The sequence below is a fragment of the Varroa destructor genome, unplaced genomic scaffold, assembly GCF_002443255.2.
Source record: "Varroa destructor unplaced genomic scaffold, Vdes_3.0 BEIS01000004.1, whole genome shotgun sequence".
Classification (NCBI taxonomy): domain Eukaryota; kingdom Metazoa; phylum Arthropoda; class Arachnida; order Mesostigmata; family Varroidae; genus Varroa; species Varroa destructor.
Genome location: NW_019211457.1, coordinates 21,025,291 through 21,033,370, shown reverse-complemented (window position 1 = coordinate 21,033,370; position 8,080 = coordinate 21,025,291).

The following is an 8,080-nucleotide window of genomic DNA, read 5'->3' as shown; positions in this document are numbered from 1 at the left end:
ATAGGCCTATTTCGAACATATATTTGAAAAGAGGCGATACTTTAAGAACAAAAGTGAATCATCGTAAGAAAATAAGTTCAACGCCTTCATCTAATACCATATTCTTAATGTAATTAATTAGAACCTTGCAAGTAAACATCGTGCGGTAGATCACGGTACACAGTAATATACGTTAAGACACTGTATCACATGGAGAGTTACTATTAACAGAATAGCTGCAGGCAGATGTATTTTTAGGTTTACTATTCTGACATCTATATTTTTATACTAATGCCGTTCATCGTTAAACTCCGATAGCTTTCAAGCAAAAAAATCGGTACGCTTCTCGGACGCATGCTACCTTAAGGGATGTAGTGCTTATGGATGTGAATAGTGCCTTGGTGTACGTAATAAGACCGCATGATACGAACAAGATAGACAGCCTTTGAGATCTCTCCTAAACTCTCTCTATTTGTTTGTGTGTTTACGGTTCGGCGTCTTCTGTCATTCTTGCTTCTTGCCAACAATCATGGGTATTTGGTTAGAGAAAATTTCAGCAAGTCTAGCTAGTTTAACAGCTTAGGGCTTGTATCTAATTTTGATTGTTTTTCATTGTTTTTTGTATTCTATTATAGCCGACTTATTAACATTCCGCTCACGACAGAACACGTTTTTTGATGACATTGACACTCATTGGTTACGAGTTATTGAGTAAATCCAATAAAACTGTAAACATGTTCCACTTGTGTTTGTTTGGCCACTACTTTTTATCAGCTCTCAGCTTTTCTAACGGATAATGGCAATTGATGCGGACCAACATAAAGATTACGTGGGCAACTGATCACAGTTAGGAATGCGCTCGTTATACGAATGTGCGCAACAACAACAAGCAAAGCAAACCACGATGCCGATAATGCCCATGACAGACAATACGCATTATCGTTTGAAGGGTTCTGTAAAGTAAGACATTCTGGCACTGTTTGAAATTTGTGCTCAGTAGCACTGTCGGTGAAAATACCTGACAATTCAAATTTTAAATTGTACAGATAAATATTCAGCACCTTAACTCATGTATTTCAATATGGGTCGACAAAATAAACCCTAATATACTATTTTTTCCGTAGTACGCTCTTCTACTTAAGTGACAAAGGTAGCACAACTGATTCAAATGTCGGTCTCTTTACTGTCAATTGTGGCCACCTTTAAAGTGATCATCACACTCCCCATCAATGGCGCGAGCAACGTAAGTAAGATCGTTTTGTGAGATGTCGCTGCTGAGATAGTGATGATTGCCATTGAGAATAGGGCGACAGGGAGGAAGTTTGACAACGACGATGATAACGATGATGATATTGAAGACGAGCTTAGCATGAGCCTTCGTGAGCACGCTTTTTGCTACTGTTGCTATTGTACTGCTTTAAGTGCTATTATTACAGCTTAGGGGCATTATGAAGCAATCACGAAGTTGCTGTATTGTCTTACTTTTTTATAGAGTGTAGGTATCAAACAAATCCATAAGATTTTTCTTGAGACCGATATTAATATGCTTGCGTTGATTTATGCACAAACTACATTGACAGGAATTGTTTTCTGTTTAAGTACTGTATGGGAGTGTAAATATTTAGTACTTTTAGTTATCTGTACTTCTGTATGAGCTGACATTTTTTAATCTCCATACCACGTACTTTCCGAATTCTATCGCTACTTTATAAAAACATAGAGTTTACATTTTTCGTCAACACACGGATTCGAACTTTGCCAGCTTAAGTAATGGCCTTGAAAGCGCTGTGTTATTTTTACAACCTAAACATATAGAGCAACTTTACATAGGCCCAAAAATTAAAAAAATTGTGTTTACAACCCTAATACTTAAATTAAATTGCTATGTTGTAGTGAAATTTATGCCATAAGTTCAATCGGTTCAAAATGATATCATAATAATAATGATACAATTATGCTGAACTATTTGCATTTTTATACTCATTTGAGAAAAAATATTTTTAAATACTGATATACTGACACCTATTGAAAAATCTTTCACCGATTCTATGAAGAGCGAATTTTCAGTAATGCTGTGCTGTAATAATTTGGTGTTGATCATCTCATTTGAATAAAATGAAAAAATATTTTATGATGTGACGTACCGAAATCACGTCTCTTCTAAATGGATACACATTTTCCAGAGATTCTATGCTCTAATAAATGTTTAAATAGATATAAGGAAATATTCCAGTTTATGTGCTTTACCATTATCTAATAATTCATTTACTTAAGATTAGACAAAGATTAAGTAAAATGAGTGACTATCATAAACGAGCATTTTTTGCGGTCGTGCATTGTTTGTATCGACTTGTGTTCGCCCTTAATACAAAGGTAAATATTAACTTTCAATATCCTCTCTTGAAGTTAACACAATCCGCCAAATTCCCGTTAAATAGAGAATTTTCGATATGCAACCAAAAACATAAAACCCTTCCCTTATCGTACTATCATAATCACTTCAGTTGAAGTCAGGTTGTTCCTCATCTTAGTGTTAGTCATTGTTTCGATTATCGCTTGGCTCCATGCTTATCTCAGATCTGCATTTCGTAAACGATTCGGATCTGCGACCGTTTCTTGCCACCTATTCGGAATGCCCAAAAGTAATTCATCATAGAGATTCACTCGATTAAGTTCAAATTCAGAAATGTAATAGTTTACTCTATGTTCAGTCCAAGTATACTTCTACAGGCTATACCATTAAGCCAAATAGATTTAGTCGCATCGCAACTACCTGTTTTACCCTCGTTAGAAATTTCCGTAAAATAGATCATTTCTGGGAAAACGGCTAACTACATTTTGTTTATTTTAAAGTTTGGCAGTTTTCGTATTAGGTATAGATGCACGTGCCCCGAAAATATGAAAATTGGCGACAATTTTTATCGGATCCTTTGAACTAGTATTAAATGTTTTAGGAAGATATGTAAATAATTGGTGAGTTCATTTTTTTTTTAATTTCCTCGTATTTTTCTTAGTACCTGTAGAATACAATTCAAAGCCTTTTGTGATAATGCTCTTGTTGACCGCATGTGTCACACCTATAATGGCTTTTGGCATTCCAGTAAGATACTATTCGGCGATAATTAACATGCTTATCAATAGATTCTGCTCCTAGTATTTGGACGCTAGAAGGCTAGAAGAAGGGCTAAACGAAAAATGCTTCATGAACTTCAAAGGAAAAGTGTGATTACCTTTCTGAATCTAATCTAAATTAATTTCACCATTAACCAGAAACTATGAACAATAAACACGTTTGCCTCTATATGTATGTCTTCCCTGATTGCTCTCCTCACCTTATGAGCTCCCGTTTTTGTTATGTATGCCGTTGTTGTATTTAATAGATACTGGTACTTTAGTGTTCATACTATATTTGTTTCACCTAAAATAGATATCAATAACTGACACAAGTCTATTAGACGACAACACCCAATGGCGGAACACCCAAATGTCATGTTCATAGTAATACTCATATATGGTCGTACACCCAAACGTGTGTAGTTGTTGCTAGTACGCAACAACTTATACATAGGATAAACATAGGTTTTACCTGCATCTTCCGACAAAGGCTCTAATGAAAAGTGTGGAGAGTATTTTCGACGAATTTGTCATAACCTTTGCTCTGTGTTAAATTGAAGGGAAATACTAGAAGTCAAGCACTCGGAATTTATTTAGCCTCACAATAAAATACACCCAGCGCAAGAATTACAAGATATTCAAGTACATCCACAACACAAACGCCATCTTTCAAACATAGGCACGTTATGGGGAAAATATATAAATCAGCCGTTCTTTTCTCGCTTCCAAAGCCATACTCTTTGTGTGTAACCGAATATTTTTCCAATTTTTCCTTGCAATAGACCGATGTTTTGCTTCAGGGCGTGATTTCAAATATATAATGATGTAAGCGATGTGGTAATTAGGCTTACCTATAGTTCCCATCTAAATGAAACCATTTTTTCTTTCTTGCTCTTATGGCGACGGTGTTGCCTGGTGTTAGATATGGACTTGAGAGCATGCAATTTACGCACGCAATCGTATCATACAAATAACCAAACACTTCTTTTGAAGAAGAAAACTAAGTATTTACGTCGTCACCACGTATGATTGTGGTTTGTCCTCGATCGATGCGCATCCTCCCACTCTAAATCGGCTGCTTTATCTTTTGGAGCAGGTTACGGTAGTTTTATTAAACCTTGACCTTCGATGACTTCCATAACGTTTTCGGCTAAAAGTTCCGGATGGGCGAATTTAGTTTAGTAACGTCGAATAAAATCGATCAAACGGATAATTTTCATAAGAGGATACTTAACCAGCTTGTTCGACAAGGCACATGGAAGCTGCGTAGCCGCTAGTCCACTCAAATGAGAGAGAAGATAGAACCATTTGAGAGTGGATTTCAAATATTATCGCTCTTATTAATCTTAAATTGTTAATTCAATGCTCACTCTTCTATCGATACGCAGTCATTGTCATTTGTCCGGACACATAGGTGGAGGAGCTTCAGCTTGGCCTTTCCAAGTTCGCGGCTTAGCCAGGAATGTATGCTACTTGAGTTTTATATAGACTTAAGGTTTCCTGAGCTGATGTTCGTATGCGTACCGTCATGTGTGTCTGTGTGACTGTTTTGGGTGCTTTCTGCCTTGCTTTGTATGTGGTGTTTCTATGCTTGTAGGTCTGTTTGTCCGTCTGGACCGTCTGCATCATCGCCTGCCGTTTCATAAGGAGGCCTACTAGGAGGCGGGTCCGCCAGTCAGTCGCTGCTGTGTACCGCCTCCTCGCTGTGTGGCACAACCACCGAAGCATTCATCTACAGCAGCACCACTAGCTCCAGCGGGAAACATCCAAACAAGGCAATAACCGACGGTAAGCGAGCGTTGGATAGGAGTAGAGAAACGACAACATGGCTCCGCTGGTGTCAGCCAATACGGAAAAAATACAACCCGGTATCAGCACTAGCCCTAGCAACACAAAGGTCCAGGCGCCAACCACAGAGCGGCTAGTGCGGCCGTGCATACATGCCTTATTTATATATGAATGCATCCCACCGCTAGATGGCGTTCGTGAGACAGATATAAAGGGAACGCGTGCAATGAAGCCAAAGACTGAGCTCCGTCGGGGAATCAGGTCAGGACACAACAGCTTCCCCTATCCAGCTGTACTCACTTTGAATAATAGTGGCTGTCGTGGTAGTCCAAGAAGACATTTACTTACATTATAGAGTTTCCTACTAACTCTAACAGTAAATATCTTTGCAGCCATATTGCTTGTCGTATGTAAAGGATATCCAAAGGCGAAAGTCCTCAGATAACTTTGACAGCAGCATCGGCATATGGCACCGCAACACAATTATTATATTCGTCCTTTGCACCAATCTTGCACAATTTAAACCAAGCCAGTTTATTCAGGCAATGCAAGTTTCAGCCGCAAGAGAAAAGTTTGTTAATAGCTTTATTACGTATTATGATATTAAAATATCAAGTTAATCAAGCATATGAATACTTCGACTGTCAGCCAGACGTTTGAATTTTTAATCTAAATTCTAAGTTAATATTCCACTGCCCAATAGCCAACTATAGAATGCAATGTTCAATTTAGCAGTGTTTGGTATATTTAGATAGAGGTCTTGTTATACAGCGATGACATCATATCTAGCTATATAAAACTTTTAAACTACTTTTAAAGCTTTTACAATACTTTGAACATGCCAAAAAGATAGTGAACTAATAATTAAAAAGCACCGGTTTCGTACTTGGTACTTAATCTTTAGTAGTTACTGCAATAGAAGCTAAACAAGAATAATGACACGGAAGTATTAGAAAGTATACCTCAGTAGTGATCATACATTTTTTGGTGACACGGAATGTAAGATAAAACACTCTTCGAAGGGGAAACCGAGAAAATACTCGCATTAATCTGGAATTCCCATTAGTCCGTATATCAAAACAGATTGCACAAAACTGACACCGTGAGCTACTTAAGGTCACGTAAAAATACTTTTCCATATAGGGTTACTGCGAAGTCACCCTACACGAAAAAGGTTAACAAGGACAGCAACGTTAACAAAAAAACATGCATGAAAAATTGAATGAGTCCACGAGAACAACATAGATAAGCCTTGCTTCGACACTCCGACACAAACACACATGTTACGGTAAAAGACCAATACACCAGAGACACAACGAGACATAACCGAAATGGTCCACAGCTGTCAAAATAGAAGTAGTCCCAGAGCGTGGAATTGTGCACTTCGTGCCTTAAAATCAGGTATGAATACATCGGTGATACGCGTTTTTTAGTAACCTCTTAGTAAAATTATCGTATTTCTAACGACACTTACTATTGGAAGTTGCATGTTGGAAGCTGTACAACATGCACCCAAACAAAGATAAAAAAAACCATTTTTAGAAAAATAACAAAAGAAACTACTATAACAAAACCGTAAACTTTTTAAACTACAGACACGCTTCTTGGAGAAGTTTAGTCGTAACATTTATTTTTATAACTTATCCAAAGTTAATAAATACTCAAAAAAACGTTGCTAAACACTTCAATTTGATTTCACGTTTACGTGTTTTATTGGTAAATAATATTCCCAAGCGAAGCAGAATAGCAGAATTAACACTTCATATGTCTAGGTCTTGAGACAAGTTAGCCAGTAAGTGGTTTATAATGATCTTCGTGGTTTACAATTATTTCCGAAAATCGTATGTTCAAGTAGAAAGTTTAGTGCTCGTCTAAAACCTCTACACTGATATTACAATCATATAGGTTTCCATTAAAAAAAAGTTAATTCTGGCCAAAACCTTATTTATAGGTATATTGCATTAATGAGGTCCCAGTCAAAACATTTTAGAAAAGAGACAATTATAGCATATGCATTGGAGTTCGAATGCACCGTTCAAATACACTCCTGTGTGGCATACAACCCACGGTTCTGTAAAATTCCCTTAAAAAACGAAAGAATATTCTTACACTTTGGACGATTAAAGCTATTGAAGGCGTGCCACCGTATAGAACACCATTTTTTCAGTGCTCCTTTTCATTCCTGCTTTTGGGATACATTACTCATACTGCACTGCCTGAGCTTAGCTGTTATCAATAAACAAGATAAAACAGAAACATTAAAATGCAAACGATATACGACAACCGTGCTAAAATTTGTACAAGGTTACAACCCGTGCAGCATAAAGAGTAGTTTACAAGAAACTGTTGTGACGGCCAATTCCTAAAATTATATTTTTGCTTTTTTGTACTCTAGCTAAACCAGGGGACTATGCTATGGTTCAAAACGTAATCGTGCTGATTCTTTAGAACTCTAAACATAGCCTTCAACTGAATTGAATGAAATACTATGAATTCGATTGGCTTGCATTACTTGTCATCTGCTAAGTCACTTGCCAAAATAGGTTCCTGGACATACCTACATTTTGTAATTTGTTCGACTTTACATGCCGTTCATACGCATCGTGTGAAAGCCTGCTTCCACAAATCATATCAGCCTAGATTCCGGATCCAAGTCTTGAATCACCAGCGTTTTGTGTTAATGATGCTTCACTCCTAACAAGAGGAGAGTTGATCTAGGCGCGTAATACGATCTGCAGGGGCGGGCGACTAGTTTTTGAAACCGGAAGCGTTTAAAACGTTTTTGCGGAGCTTATTTTCTTCATCGTCTCTCGAAGAACAATCGCTAGTCGAAGAGAATTGGGCCAAAAAACGTGGAACTGCCGGCAGTGCCGGCTGTTTGGACCGTCTGAGGAAACCAAGAGAAATGGCCAAACTAGATACGGCGGCCCAAAAAGCAGCAACAGGAGAAGGTTCAACGGAAATCGTCTTCAGCAGAACCAGCTAGAGCAACAAACTAGTTGTCCTTATGAGTGCCGCTGCTAGGACCGTCATCATTTAGTGCAGTTTCCATATCCTTGGCTTGGCGAAGGAAGGCCGCAGTCACAACGTCTGTAGGTATTCATCTGGTCCGATCTAGCTTGATTTTGCTGAGCCTCTTCTTTGTTAAGTGCCGTGGTACCTTAGTGATTCAGTGCTTTTGATTCTGCGACTGCGGTTC